This window comes from Schistocerca piceifrons, chromosome 2 (genome assembly GCF_021461385.2).
Source record: "Schistocerca piceifrons isolate TAMUIC-IGC-003096 chromosome 2, iqSchPice1.1, whole genome shotgun sequence".
NCBI classification, from domain to species: domain Eukaryota; kingdom Metazoa; phylum Arthropoda; class Insecta; order Orthoptera; family Acrididae; genus Schistocerca; species Schistocerca piceifrons.
The window spans coordinates 956,420,769-956,437,124 of NC_060139.1; the positions used below are offsets into that span (position 1 = coordinate 956,420,769).

General features: G+C 42.1%; 1 protein-coding gene across 1 annotated transcript in view; it reads left to right on the plus strand.

Annotated features, from left to right (window-relative positions):
* LOC124776021 (AF4/FMR2 family member lilli-like) overlaps window positions 1-16,356 on the plus strand; it is a 754,556-nt gene that overhangs the window by 43,552 nt on the left and 694,648 nt on the right. The gene's annotated exons all lie outside the window — the stretch shown is intronic.

Genomic DNA, 16,356 nt, shown 5'->3' on the forward strand with positions numbered 1-16,356 from the left:
CACTTGTATGAATATCAAGAACTCAGATGGCAACCCAGTTCTAAGCAAAGAAGGGAAGGCAGAAAGGTCGAAGGAGTATATAGAGGGTTTATACAAGGGCGATGTGCTTGAGGACAATATTATGGAAATGGAAGAGGATGTAGATGAAGACGAAATGGGAGATAAGATACTGCGTGAAGAGTTTGACAGAGCACTGAAAGACCTGAGTCGAAACAAGGCCATCTACTGATGGCCTTGGGAGAGCCAGTCATGACAAAACTCTACCATCTGGTGAGCAAGATGTATGAGACAGGCGAAATACCCTCAGACTTCAAGAAGAATATAATAATTCCAATCCCAAAGAAAGCAGGTGTTGACAGATGTGAAAATTACCGAACTACCAGTTTAATAAGTCACAGCTGCAAAATACTAACGCGAATTCTTTACAGACAAATGGAAAAACTGGTAGAAGCGGACCTCGGGGAAGATCAGTTTGGATTCCGTAGAAAGGTTGGAACACGTGAGGCAATACTAACCTTACGACTTATCTTAGAAGAAAGATTAAGAAAAGGCAAACCTACGTTTCTAGCATTTGTAGACTTAGAGAAAGCTTTTGACAATGTTAACTGGAATACTCTCTTTCAAATTCTGAAGGTGGCAGGGGTAAAATACAGGGAGCGAAAGGCTATTTACAATTTGTACAGAAACCAGATGACAGTTATAAGAGTCGAGGGACATGAAAGGGAAGCAGTGGTTGGGAAAGGAGTGAGACAGGGTTGTAGCCTCTCCCCGATGTTATTCAATCTGTATATTGAGCAAGCAGTAAAGGAAACAAAAGAAAAATTCGGTGTAGGTATTAAAATTCATGGAGAAGAAGTAAAAACTTTGAGGTTCGCCGATGACATTGTAATTCTGTCAGAGACAGCAAAGGACTTGGAAGAGCAGTTGAACGGAATGGACAGTGTCTTGAAAGGAGGATATAAGATGAACATCAACAAAAGCAAAACGAGGATAATGGAATGTAGTCAAATTAAATCGGGTGATGCTGAGGGAATTAGATTAGGGAATGAGACACTTAAAGTAGTAAAGGAGTTTTGCTATTTAGGGAGTAAAATAACTGATGATGGTCGAAGTAGAGAGGATATAAAATGTAGACTGGCAATGGCAAGAAAATCGTTTCTGAAGAAGAGAAATTTGTTAACGTCGAGTATAGATTTAAGTGTCAGGAAGTCGTTTCTGAAAGTATCTGTATGGAGTGTAGCCATGTATGGAAGTGAAACATGGACGATAACTAGTTTGGACAAGAAGAGAATAGAAGCTTTCGAAATGTGGTGCTACAGAAGAATGCTGAATATAAGGTGGGTAGATCACGTAACTAATGAGGAGGTATTGAATAGGATTGGGGAGAAGAGAAGTTTGTGGCACAACTTGACTAGAAGAAGGGATCGGTTGGTAGGACATGTTATGAGGCATCAAGGGATCACAAATTTAGCATTGGAGGGCAGCATGGAGGGTAAAAATCGTAGAGGGAGACCATGAGATCAATACACTAAGCAGATTCAGAAGGATGTAGGTTGCAGTAGGTACTGGGAGATGAAGAAGCTTGCACAGGATAGAGTAGCATGGAGAGCTGCATCAAACCAGTCTCAGGACTGAAGACCACAACAACAACACCCAGTCCCTGAGCATAGAAAATCTTCGACCCAGCCGGGAATCTAACCCGGGCCCTTAGGATTGACATTCTGTCGTGCTGACCACTCAGGTACCGGGGGAGGACAGTAGGGATAAAGGCGACGAGTAACCTAATGAATCGTGACATTGGGTACTTATTCATTAGAGCCTGGATCCCTGCACTGAAGTTGCTGGTACGGCAACGGGGGCAAACAGTGGACCTGCAGGTGCGGATGTGGGAAACGAACCCCAGATAGAACACCAAGCACACCGGACCGAAGCGGAAAGGCTGCTGGGCCCTTGTAGCGGGAGCGGCCCGCATAGGGAACACCTGGAACTGCAGCAGACCGAACACAGAACGACAACCCACGGACAGGCGCTCCGGACCGAAAAGAGAACGCCTAAGGACGTTGCTAGCGGGGGCGGACAGCAGACGGGACGCCTGGAAGCGTCGACGGAGGAAGAAGAGCGTTCCTCTCGACCAGCAGTCTCAGGTAGCACGTGATGAAGATAACGAATAACGTCGTCTAACCACGCTTACATCCGGCACAGTATCCGATACCTCAAGATGTCAGACATTCTAAATATTTTCCCTCTAGGATTTTTTATTTGATACTTTATTCGCCTGGTGCCATTTGTCTTTCCCTCCAAAACCTAACATATGAGCTCGCAGATTTTCATTAGCAGAGCATTCTACTATCATATGGACAGGCACACTAGTGTCGTCACAAGTGCACATTTTTGCTGGACGTTTCTTGCGAAAATACTGAGGGCGTGGTCCATGGTCTGTCAGGCAATTTATCATGCCTCTAGATTGATTTATATGGCTAATGAGCATCCTCTTCCTGATGTTTGGAAATATGGCATATACTCTGTGACCTTTTGTGATATTAGACCAGTCTTCTTGTCATCAATGCTCTTTCCATAATTCTGTCTCTGGTTGAGATGATTCTCATTTATTGTCCCGTCTCATTTCCACGTTTTTAATTAGATTACATGTTTCGATCACACTGGACCATCTTCAGACATAAGCAGCTGAGTCAGCAACCCGTCTTCTCTACTCTGAACCACATATTCTAATATGTGGTTCTGAGCAGACAAGACGGGTTGGTGACGCAGCCACTCATATCTGAAGATGATCCAGTGTGATCGAAACATGTAATCTAATTAAAAACGTGCTACAGAGACAGAAAAACAAATGAGAGTTATCTTAATTCCCTAAATATTTGCTGCATATCTCATGACTATTATGTCGACGATAGTGATTTCAAGTCTAGTTCGATTGTTACTTCCTTGCCAGTAATTTGTCTCGCTTTGGGAAGGTTCCATTTGCGAAGAACGCAAAGACACAGTGATATCCATTTGACATAGTATGATCAAACGTGCCTGCACCAATGTTTCCCAGAAGCTCCTTAGCAGCGCTCTCCTTCGTATACGCCTAAGAAGTGACTTATAACGACTGTATCGCAGTGTGCCCAGACTCTGGCTGCAAACGTTATTATTCCAGAGAGGAATGGGTCATGATATCTGAACAGTTGCAACGGGATGATAACGTCAGCGGCGCACATCTTTGACAGCTTTCTCATACATCTGAGGGATATGAGTGTGAGAGTTACGTCTCTCATACAAGTGTACGCCTAAATACTTAGATATCTCAGTGCATCACACCGGAGCTCCATCAGTTCTCAGAGAAGAATTCCGCGAGCGAGAGGCCCTGTCATTCGACAAGATGATGGGACCCTCATTTGCTGTAATTTCTAATTTAATATCTGAGAACCACTATTCCACATGATTTCCTTTTCAGCCTGGCTCTTGAGTCTTCTGCAACCACAAGCCAGCACTTGGACGTTTTCATTCAGAGTTGTTAATAATGGTTCAAGGCTAAGATCCCAGAAAATTGGTCCCCGTTTAGTTACCTGAGGCAATTACTTCACTGAATATTGTGCCTCACACCACAGTGCGCTCTTCGCCGTAATCTACGGAGCTCTGGTCCAAAGATTGTGGGGCCGGTGGTGGTTTCAACCGGGTAAACCTTACGAGCCACCACAGATCGCCAAATACGCCTACAAAAGCAACCACGATAGTTACGGCAGACCTGCTGCTACAGTAGTCCACAGTTGCGAGAGAACACTCAATTGCGTCGTCTACGTTCAGTCGTTTCTGAAGCCTAATTAGCTCTGATTGAAGTCGTATATATTCCTATGGGTCTGTTTTCTGATGCACAGCAAGCGCTCAAGGTGCTAGGAAGATAGATTGATCTGTAGCGCTTAGGAACCACTGGAACTCTACCCATGCTCTTTTGTGTTATCAAAGCCTCTGCATACTTTGAGACTGCAGAAATTCTTGATTGTCTTAGTGATTCAGTCAGCGGATGTGTGAAAAATGGAATAGTTCTGCTCTTTGCTATTTTTAGGGTCCGTAATGAATGTAATCTGGACCAGGAGCATTTTCATTCTATAGCTAAGCGATACAAACGGCAGCTTCTTCTCGTGCAAATAGTAGAACGACATCTGGGCTTTCGTATTGGCCATACATATTTTCTCGTGCCTCTCTCTGATGATCGTCACCATTTTCGATGTTATCTCCCAGAGAAAGTGACTTCAGCATGTGTTCAGCGGAGTCCCTCCACTATTTAGTAACAGTCCCTTCATGTTTACGCAATGTATATAGCACAATTATTATTTTTACTTTATCTATCTTTATTGTACAAGGAATACCCCATGCGTCTGTAACTAGTTGCCTCTTGAAGATAATGTTTCCTATGTCTTTTCTTCGCGACGTCAATACAGCATCAGACTAGCCTGTCTCCCCCAAGTAGATTAAAGCTTTTTGATAAAATTTGTACAGTTACTTTTTTACATTAGCATAGTAAACACGCCATTGATAAAAGAGTAGACATGTTATTATTAAGTTTTCCTTTCATTTCATTGCCTCGATTTTGTCAAACAGTGGATTATTCATAAATACTTCTCGAGTTTCAGAAGATGAGTGAGTACAAATTAGGAAAGGTACAGAATAATGTCACATATCGTGTCTCCATGGTCCCACGCGTAATAAGTTTTGTGAAGCAGATGGAGAACGCACCACCAGCAAACAGGCGTGTCGAAACATGTAGATAAAATGTTCTCTCCGTTCTGTTGCACCGATTTAGCTCACGCCTGCAGACTGGCCACCCAACGAGCAGTTTTGCAAAGCGGGCTGCAGTCGCTGCGCCTTCCCGGGCAGCAGCAGTGACTTAAATGAATTGCACGAACATAATGGCATTTGTTACATCAGAAACTGTGCCCGTAATGAGCACGTGTAAAGGGAGTTGAAAACGTGGAGAGATGCTCTAGACATTGACATGTGTCTGCTTTTTGCTCAAATGTCTGAGTGGAGCGAAAATACGACTCTCTAGAATTTCCATAACCAAACAATGAGTGGGGAATGGACAAACGGGATATCAAATTGGCTAGCATGAGCTCTATGTTTGCAAAAATATACTTATTTACTTGAAAGTAATCACAGCAATTTTGAAAACGCTTATCAGTGAATTGAAGGAAAACTGAAACTTTCCATGAACAGCTGCTGTTAGCTAAGTAAATGAGATGTCAAAATATTCGTCACTTCAAGAAACAACTCTTTTCTACATAAAATGTTACATTGATGTGATATTTAACTGTCATAAAATTTTCTTTAATCATGAAAAAAATAAATTTAATATCGAATCGCACCGAAAATTGAAACTTCTCTGGTTTGTCTGGTTTTACATACTATTAATAATAACAGAATAACATCGATATTTAAATACAAGATGATTCCTTGATGACATAACAAACGTCTAGGACTGACAGAGAAGGGTAAATGTATCAGTTTGAGATGAGAGACTCTGGTCGGAAAAGACAGAATCAAAAGTTATAGGCGAGAATCGTTCTGATACTCTTACAGGTGGAATACATGTTCCAGTACTTTTGTTGCTAATACTGTAGGATAAGCAACTTTCAAACGCGGGAGTATGGATCAGTACAAGAAAAAGGTCTAGTAAACATGGGCTCTAAAGAACACACCTTAAGAGCTAGGAGCAATTGTTTATCTTTGATCCTGCCTCGTCCTATTTTTTTTTTCCTTTATTGTATTTCGAGTCCCCCCCCCCCCCCCCCCGAAGGGGGGCGGGCTGTCAGCAACTTATTACGCTGCTCTGCAGCCTACAGACTTTTTAAAATGTAAGGAGAAGTTAAGAAACAATAAAAGCCGGTGATAAAACGGGGACTTAAATTGTAAAACGGCGGAAATTTGGGGAAAGTTAAAACATAAAGCGAAGAGTTGGCAAAGCGAATAAAAATACACAGGATGCAGACAGGTAACATCAGAGACAGACAATTAAAAAACATGGCGACAGTCCGGTTTCTGAAACTTCCTGGCAGATTAAAACTGTGTGCCGGACTGAGATTCGAACTCGGGAGTTCGAGTCTCGGTCCGGCACACAGTTTTTATCTGCCAGGAAGTTTCATATCAGCGCACACTCCGCTGCAGAGTGAAAATCTCATTCTGGAGTCTGGTTTCTGTTCGCAAGAGATATAAAATCACACCCAGCGACAATATGATGGCCGTTCGCAACTCTTCGGAAAAGACACACAACACTGAACACTCACTGTAAACACTGCACTAAAACGTCGGCACAAAGAGGACACACCATAGCCTAGGGCAGATGGGGGCAGGGGTGGACCTGGACGGATGAGGGGGAAAACAAGGAGGGAGGAAAGGGAAAACGAAAGGGGGGGAACCAAGGGAGGGACAGGACCCATAAGGGGGGGGGGGGCAGGGCAGACGCGAGAGGTAATGGAAAAAGGCCGAGGGGGGAAATACAAAAGGACTCGAGGGAGAGGAGGGGGGCAGAGAGAGGGTAGGTGTGGAAAAAAGAGGATGGAAGGGGTGGAGAGGGAGCCCAAGAAAAGGATGGAGGAAAGGAGGGGGGGTGAGGATCAGAGTTGATAGGAGGGATAAATGGAGGGAGAGAGGGCATCATCCAGGAGGGGGACCTGCCACGTCGTCGAATATGAGGTGTCTACGAAACCTGCCTTCACAGATCGCTTGAGAACAATTCAAACAAATCGAATTAATGAGTTTTATTACAAAAGGAAATGATTACAATACTTAACTTTGTATTTACACACATGTGTCGCAAGCAAAGGGTGACAGACAAAATAAACAATTTTCTTCAGTATAGACAATGCTACACAGTAGAAGCGAAATGACTAGTCTTGATGCTATTCTTGATCTGGGCCGCGGCTAGTCGGGCGCTGCGCTTGGGTTCCCTTCGCATAGAGGCCGCTGCTGTCGCCTTGTCGTCCTGTGTCGGTCAGCGTGCAATTGGCTGACGTCTTCTTCACTGCCCAATCTGCTGTCTCGTTCCCGACTGCTGTGCCGGCGCTTAACTTTACGCCGTAACATCCAAATTTTTGGAGAGGAGGTAGCATGGAGCAAAGCAAGAAAACATTGTCCAGTAAACATGGGCGGTAAAATATATACCTTTCGAGCTATGGGCACTTTTTCAGCAGCAGAGACGTGTTTCGGAGTAGCGAAGATGAAAGAATGCTCGTACCTCTTAAGGTATGCAGTTTAGAGTACATTGTAATGCTCGCTAAGCCCGCTGGGCAGAACGGGTGATTAGGATTGTAGAAAGGGCCAAATAAGGTTGGGGTCAGTTTCACCTTAAAATTGTAATTTATTGTAATTTAATAACACATTTACAACCAAAATGGCACATAGCCGAACCTTTACAACTACGAACTTCACAATGCAATTCTTTCACGGGTCTAGGCCTCCAAACAAGAAATATTAAACATCAACGAGATAAAAATGCAGTTAGAATAGCAAATAAAATAATTAGATATATATATATATATCACAATTAGGTGGAAAGCAGATAGATAGACAAACTAAATAAGATGCAATACAAACGGCTGAAGGCCCACAATAACATTTTCAAGATTTTTAAAATAAATTACCATAACCTTTCAAAGGCAAAAGGCTTCAATGTTTAAGCTTGAAAGATAATTTTAAGAATAAGGTTCCAAGGCTGAAGGCCCACAGTTAATTTTCCAAAATTTTAAAAAATATAACCATAAGCCTTAAGTTTTAAGTAGCTGAAACCGGACTAAAAGAAAAAACAACACAACTTCAATAACCTTTCTGCAAATACCCACTTGCCCGAATTCAAACTTACTTACATAAAACGCAGTAAAACCAAGAATTTTTTTAAACATTGGCTATGATAGATTATAATCAGACAATGAAACACCGGTGAGGAGGACATTAAAGACAACAGCACCCAGAAGCTTCCAGGGGTTCGGTCTGCCCTCGTTCACTTAGGTGAGACAGGTGGTGGGCCCAACTACACTTGATCTGTCGGAACCCAACCAAGGGACAGCCACGGACCGACCGACAGACGACTTGCTTGCCACCAAGCGGTACATGAGAATTCAAACACAAAATGTTATGGGCGTGATTATCCACAATCAAATATGTATATGTACTAAGCTGTCAAAACTACACACTGTGTTGGACAGCGACAATAGGTGAGGAAAGGACACTGGCTGAAATTACGTTAGTGGCCAGGGCAGGTAACCAGAACACTAACTGCCACAAAGTAGAAAATTCCGCTGGTGCACTTGAATTGTAGTCAACCAACATACTTAGTTCCGCCGCATGGCGGCTAAATTTCAACAATACAAACACTCTGTGTTGCTCACAGGAAAATCTCCCCAACAGCGAACCACCGAAACGAACCACACGGTATGAATGGAAGTGGCTTGGGTACTTGAAACCACTACTCAACTTTGACGTCCTGGGTCGGTGAACCACGAAGCTCGTAGCGATCGGACAGCTCCACACACGCTCCAACACTGCGCAGGGACCGCCAGTGGACCCAGCCGACTGCACCTCTCGGAGATAACTTTCCTAGTCCACAGCAACCGACCGACTGACTGACTGCAGACCCCCTAGCCGGAAACTATATGCAGAAAACCAAAGATGGTACACAGTGCAAATATCGATACAAATCGCTGCTGCTACACGTAGAAGGAAGAAGAAGAACGGCGTAAACGCGACAAGGGTAGGAAACCAAACACAAATAGACAGCCAAGTTCACTAAAACGCACAGTTGAGGGTGAGCACTGCTCACTCACATTAGACACATTTTTGTCTTGTTTTTGTCCATACTGCCACATCTGAGAGGTGCATGCCCTACAACCTTAGAAACAACGATACTGATACATTCCACTGCCAAAGGTATCGTAACCAATTTCGCATATAAATTTCGATTCGGTCGTTTCGGAACAGGGTTCCTTACCTGATACTGATACATTTACCCTTCACCATCACCCCTGAAAATTTATAACATTATCACCGAATGATCTTGCATATTATTTTTCATGGTTTCTGAAGAGAAAAATGGTTCAAATGGCTCTGAGCACTATGCGATTTAACTTCTGAGGTCATCAGTCGGCTAGAACTTAGAACTAATTAAACCTAACTAATCTAAGGACATCACACACATCCATGCCCGAGGCAGGATTCGAACCTGCGACCGTAGCGGCCGCTCGGTTCCAGACCGTAGCGCCTTGAACCGCATCTGAATAGGACTGCCGGCCGCTGTGGCCGAGAGGTTCTAGGCGCTTCAGTCCGGAACCACGCGGCTGCTGCGGTTGCAGGTTCGAATCCTGCCTTGGGCATGGACGTGTGTGATGTCCTTGGGTCAGTTAGGTTTAAGTAGTTCTAAGTCTAGGGGACTGATGACCTCAGATGTTAAGTCCCATAGTGCTTAGAGCCATATGAACCATTTTGAAGAGAACTTGAAAATTAAAAACATAGAGTGAAAAAAGAAAAACTCTCAAACGTTTCATGAAATTATTTGTCCAGACGAAAGAAATAAACTAGATTACAGACAGAGTTGACGTGCCTTTGAATTATGCTCGAAATCATGCACAGCAAATGAGTTGCCGACTGAAAATTTAAAGTTCAGTGTTACACTTTTAATATTTGAATTTTAAAGAGTACTAAAGGACATAGGAGTGTGCGGGCTTTCTCGGCGAATTTCGATGGTGGAGTCTTCTCAGCCGAGTCAAAGCGTCGTTTCCGCGACATCATTTCGACAAGTTTTCTACTCGTCACCCTGAGGCAAAGACACTAGAGGTTAATTGTCTGGCACCTAGTTTGCTTTCGAGCGTCAAGGTTTTTTCTAATCAATTATATTTCTTAATTTTAGAAAAATTATTTCAAAGTCATTTGAACGTGTTTATCTTTTTTTCAATTTTTTTTTAATTTTTATTTATTTTTTAACTGTATGTCGTGTAGTTGTCGTCGAGTCTTCTTCTGAGAATTTGGAGGTTGTTGTTGTTGTTGTTGTGGTCTTCAGTGCTGAGACTGGTTTGATGCAGCTCTCCATGCTACTTTATCCTGTGCAAACATCTTCATCTCCCCGTACCTACTGCAACCTACATCCTTCTGAATCTGTTTAGTGTATTCATCTCTTGGTCTCCCTTTACGATGTTTACCCTTCACTCTGCCCTCCAATACTAAATTGGTGATCCCTTGATGCCTCAGAACATGTCCTACCAACCGATCCCTTCTTTTAATCAAGTTGTGCCACAAACTCCTCCCCAATCCTACTGAATACCTCCTCATTAGTATATGGTCCACCCATCTAATCTTCAGCTTTCTTCTGTACCATCACATTTGGAAAGCTTCTATTCTCTTCTTGTCCAAACTAGTTATCGTCCATGTTTCACTTCCATACATGACTACACTCCATACAAATACTTTTAGAAACGACTTCCTGACACTTAAATCTATACTCGATGTTAACAAATTTTTCTTCTTCAGAAACGCTTTCCTTGCCATTGCCAGTCTACATTTGATATCCTCGCTACTTCGACCATCATCAGTTATTTTGCTCCCCAAATAGCAAAACTCCTTTACTACTTTAAGTGTCTCATTTCTTAATCGCTTTCCCTCAGCATCACCTGACTTAATTCGAAATTTGGAGGTACTTACAAATAATTCTGTACAGCCCCTATGGCTAGCATGAAATAAGTAGAATTCATCAATCAATCAAAATGAGAGTCACAATCGCGTTATTTATTTTGTCGCCAACGGGTTTCAACCCGCGATGGGGTCATCTTCAGGGCAATTTACACCGTTTGGTCCCTCACTGGAGTCGTCATCCTGCACACCCTGAAGATGACCCCATCGTGGATTGAAACCCGTTGGCGACAGAATAAATAACGTGATTGTGACTGTCATTTTGATTGATTGATTATAAGTACACCAATCGCTGCTATCTCCACGCAACTATGTTGTCTAAAAAAAAAGCAGTATTCATGTCCAGCAGACGAATTTCACCGTGATGTGGTCGGTAAGCAGAGCTGACAGGTAGTGTGGTGTGTAGAGATGGGCAAAACTGTTCTTTTCAGAGATCGGATCAGAACTGTTCACTCCCTGAAATGAACTAGCTCTTTTTCATGACTCACCACTCATTCACAATAGAAAATAAATGGAAGGCACATTGCCCTTTAAACTTGGTTTATTCCAGTACTATACCTGTATTTTGATCTTATTTGATCCTATTTTGACGTAACACAGATAATGAGTTTTTGATTATTGATTTATTTTGCACCATCGTGGTTTTTTTGGGTGATTGGAAAATGTTGTAACTTGAAATTTACATTAACAATGTATTTGGCTATAATGTATTAAAATTTCATTAACCTCGTACAAATACATCACAAGCCATATATTTTTAAAGTGAATGTTTCCTTCCGAAGACGCCTAAAATCGCAAAATCCGTACTACAATAAGAAAAAATATATAAATTTGACTGTAAGACCAAAGTGCTGCATATAGCCTTACGCAGAATAAAACAAGGAAAATATTGTTGTATCACATTTTGCGATACGTTTATCGGTTCGCTCGTAATTAAAGCGTAAATTCGAGTGTCCATAATAAAAAATCCTATAGTAAGAAGAGTCGTCAGGAACCTCATCTGAACAGTTTAAACAAATAAAAATAAAATAAAAACAAATGACATATACATAACATAATTATGTAATATACATATCGGTATTACTAACAGGGGAACCTCCCCATCGCACCCCCCTCAGATTTAGTTATAAGTTGGCACAGTGGATAGGCCTCGAAAAACTGAATACAGATCAATCGAGAAAACAGGAAGAAGTTGTGTGGAACTATGAAAAAAAGAAACAAAATATACAAACTGAACGAACGGACAGAACATAACGTTGCAGAAATAAAAAAAGTAAACTTTTCACTGGAGGGAAGCGTTCTGCAGCTGCTCAGGCTAACCATGGGACCACAGCACTCCTGAACTTACACTGTCCTTGATGTTGCCTATCTTGCGCATGGACTACTCAGTTTGTATGTTTTGCTTATTTTTTCATAGTTCCACACAACTTCTTCCTGTTTTATTGATTGATCTGTGCTCAGTTTTTCAAGGCCTGTCCACTGTGCCAACTTATAACTAAATCTGAGGGGGGTCTAATGGGGAAGTTCCCTTGTAAAAAGAACAATATCCAGTATAGACGAACTCCGATGCAGAGGCGCTGAGTCGAGCAGGTCGAGCCGCAAGCTGTATTACTGCGTGAGCTAAGACCGCAGAGACCAGAGTGACACCTGAGTTGCTTTGCTGAACGCTCTGGCTAGAGTCGAGAATGGTGGGATGAGCGTTGAGTGGGCGAGTTCCAAGGGTGGGGGGAGTGGTGAACGGCCAGCAGTCACCCGCTCCGAGACAAATCGTCTGTTCTCTTGCGAGCAGGTTGTTGCAAGTAGTTCTTACGTTCTCCGCTAGGAGGCTCTCTGTCCTGTTGCTCGCATCAACTGCCCAGAGGGCAGGACGTGCGACTGAAACGATCGCCGATGGAGTGCGATGCTAACAAGGGAACCTCCCCATCGCACCCCCCTCAGATTTAGTTATAAGTTGGCACAGTGGATAGGCCTTGATTAACTGAACACAGATCAATCGAGAAAACAGGAAGTTGTGTGGAACTATGAAAAGAATAAGCAAAATATACAAACTAGATAGTCCATGCACAAGATAGGCAACATTTCCGGTTTCCTCGATTGATCTGTGTTCAGTTTTTCAAGGCCTATCCACTGTGCCAACTTATAACTAAATCTGAGGTGGGTGCGATGGGGAGGTTCCCTTGTGAGTTACGCCGCTTTCACACTATACGGTTTTGACCGTACGGCAAAAAGCCGTACGGCTGTAGGTGTGAAGAAATGTATGGCGCCTTTCACATTATACGGCGACGGCAAAATGCCGCTGCCGTGCCGTGCTGCAGCCGTGTCTTGCCACTACAACAGACGGTCGCCGTACGGCAAGTTCGACAACAGTGGCCTACGTGACTAAGTGCATGCTTTCACACTGGACGGTTTTGAGCCGTACGGCGTCGACTAGTTCGTTGTAGTGTCGTTTTATTCATTTGTGTTTATTCTTGTTTACTGAAAAGTGTAGAAGAATGGATGAAATTGATACTGAACTTTTGATAACCTTGGTGGAAGTAAGACCTGTTCTGTGGGACAAAACTCTAGATGCGTATAGAGATCGTATTGCTACAAAGAATGCTTGGCGGGAAGTTTGCGTAGCACTGAAGCAAGATTTTGATGAGATGGAAGACAAAGATAAAAATGCGTTTGGTAAGTATTTATTTAATATATTAATATTACATTTAATACGTTTTAAACAGTTTTTATTTAACGTTATAAATTTTATTCTAAAAGTAAATCGTTTGTTTATAAGTAAATTACTGCTACCAGTCACGTTTTTTTTGTTTTGTTTATATTTTGCACGACGCGTTTCGGGAAATAATTCCCATCCTTAAGTGCGTTTTTCTCTAAGTTTTCATCATGTGTGGTGTCTTTTTATGTGTCAGGTCTTGCATTCTGTTTTCTTTACTGTAATTTATAAGAGAAACACGCACAAGACCTCACAAATAAAAAAACACTACACATAATGAAAACTTAGAGAAAAAAACGCACTTGAAGATCGGAATTATTTCCCGAAACGCGTCGTACAAAATATAAACAAAACGATTAAAAACGTGAGTGGTAGCAGTAATTTATTTATAAAGAAAACTATTTACTATACAGTCGCAGGCTTTCACAAACAATCTACAAAAAGGAAAAGGCTTGTTAATTTATATCTTTGACATCTGCCATGACACGCTTCCAGCATTTGTCATAAAATATTTACAAAGAGTGTTCCTTATGGCGTTGGCTGTCAGTCCTCCTCTTATGTTGGCATCTTGGGCTAAGTCTTCCAAACCAGTGAAGGATGTGGTGTCTTCAATTATAAATCCATCTCTCTGACGTACAAAATTGTGTAAAACAATGCAAGCTTTAACCATTTTTACTGCAAAATCTGGATGAACATTTAAAGGTCGGTGAAACAACCGCCACTTATTGGTGAGGATGCCAAAAGCACATTCCACATACCTCCTTGCTCTGCACAAACGGTAATTAAATACACGTTTCTCAACTGTCAAGTTTGTTCCCCCAAAAGGCCGGAGCAAATGCGTGTGTAGGCCAAATGCTGCGTCTCCCACGAAGAAGTAGGGTACTTTTGGACCTTCCGTACCAGGCAGACATTGGACGTCTGGAAATTCCAGGGAATTACTTTCTATTGACTTCCATAAACTGGACCGTCTGAACACTGAAGAGTCACAGTCTTTGCCATAACTTCCTACGTCGACATAAATGAACCTGTAGTTGGAATCCGCTACAGCCATCAGAACCACAGAAAAGTATTCTTTGTAATTGAAGTACATTGATCCGCTATTAAATGGGGCAGTAAGACGGATATGTTTTCCATCCACCGCTCCTAAGCAGTGGGGGAAATTAGCAGTACGTTCAAATCCAGCCGCTATTGATTCCCATACCTCTTTGGTCGGTCTTTGTATACATTCTTCCCGCAGTGATGACCAAATTGCTGTGCATACATCATTAACCACTTTACTTGCTGTAGAAATCCCAATTCTGTACTGGAAATGTAAGTCAGTGAAGGAACAACCGCTTGCCAGATACCTGAACAAAACGAAAAAAAATCAGTGACATTTAGTTTGCAGTGGACATTTTTTGTTACAGTTTTGCTTTTTTCTATACAAAATTAAAATGTTTTCATACAGTTTTGTTTTCTTTTGATGTAGGTATAGAAGTAATACGGAGGTGGACCAATCTACGAGACTCCTTTGTGAAGTCAAACATAAAAATTCAAGCTGCGAAAAAAAGTGGCTCAGCAGCAAAGAAAATGAAAAAGTATGTATATTCTGATCAGCTGCAGTTTCTAAAAAAGCTGTATGATGCTCGAGAGACGGAGGACAGTTTTCAATCGGAACGCACCGCCAGACTGGAAGAAGATATAGAAACGCAGGGCTCCGTCGAAAATACTGAGAATGTTTCTGGGCCATTTGATACAGCACCCACACAACAAACATCCAAAAGCGAGTGCCATACAAACAGAAAACATAGAAAACCTGATGCAATCGAAATGAAAATATTACGAGCTCTGGAAGAAGACAAACCTTGCAGCAAAATGTCATTTTTACTTAGTCTGAAGCCTCATCTGGAAAAATTTGATGAACAGGATTATCTTCAGTTTCAGATGGGAGTCCTCAAAGTTATAGAAAATATATATGAAAGGAGAAATATATTGACAGCTCAACCTCCTCCATTTACCCATTACACACCTCCCATGCCCTATAATAATAGATTTCAAGCTTATTCTTATTCACCTATGGAAAATGCTGCTCCAATATCCTCTTACCATACGCATCAGATTCGTCCTCCTCCAGCTGCACCAAACCCAACTACTTTTCTCGAACAACCATTACAGACTTCTCAAGGTCGCAGTTCTTATCAACGAATTAATAAAGTGCCACCACCATACCCTTCGCCTTCCACAAGTAGCCATGAAGGCCCACCATCAACAACGCAGTTCTACAACGTTTTTGCAGAGAGCCTGTCGCCACAAAGTGACAGTACAGTCAGTCCTGCTACAAACTCTTTGGTTTCAACTGCTGATATTGATATTGACTTTTCTACTTCATAATCTGAGCGTAATAAAAATGTAAAACACAAATAAATAAGTAAATAAACAGAACTAGTTTTTATGTATTAAATTACCTTAACGTGATAGCCAGCATTTGAACAGGTTGGATGCAATTGCGGAATTGTGTGTTTTGTCGTTGTAACACATCCTTTAGTTTTCTATGTAATTCGTCAAACGAGGTAATAGACATTCGGAAATAGTTAAAGAATTTATTTCCGTCGTTCCTCAAATCTTCAAAGAGTGTATAAAATAAACCCACTTCGTCTCTTCTCTGGTTAATGGGGTGTACCCACAAAAGACGACCTTTTCTTTTGCGGCGACGATGAAGCAACCACAAAGCAACAACTCGTTTACGGTTCATCTTGATACACACATTAAGCAAACTGAATAGACACCAACAACTGGTCACGTCAAAAAGCCGTGTAATGTGAAAGCAACACAGGCACGGCTAAAACTCGTACGGCTTTTTGCCGTACGGTCAAAACCGTATAGTGTGAAAGCGGCGTTAAGGTGCGCCAGACACTGCACGCGGCAGCGCAAGCACAGAGACGGCACGGCATATGTGAAACACAAAATCCGATGGGGCAGTGCACAATGCAGGCAGC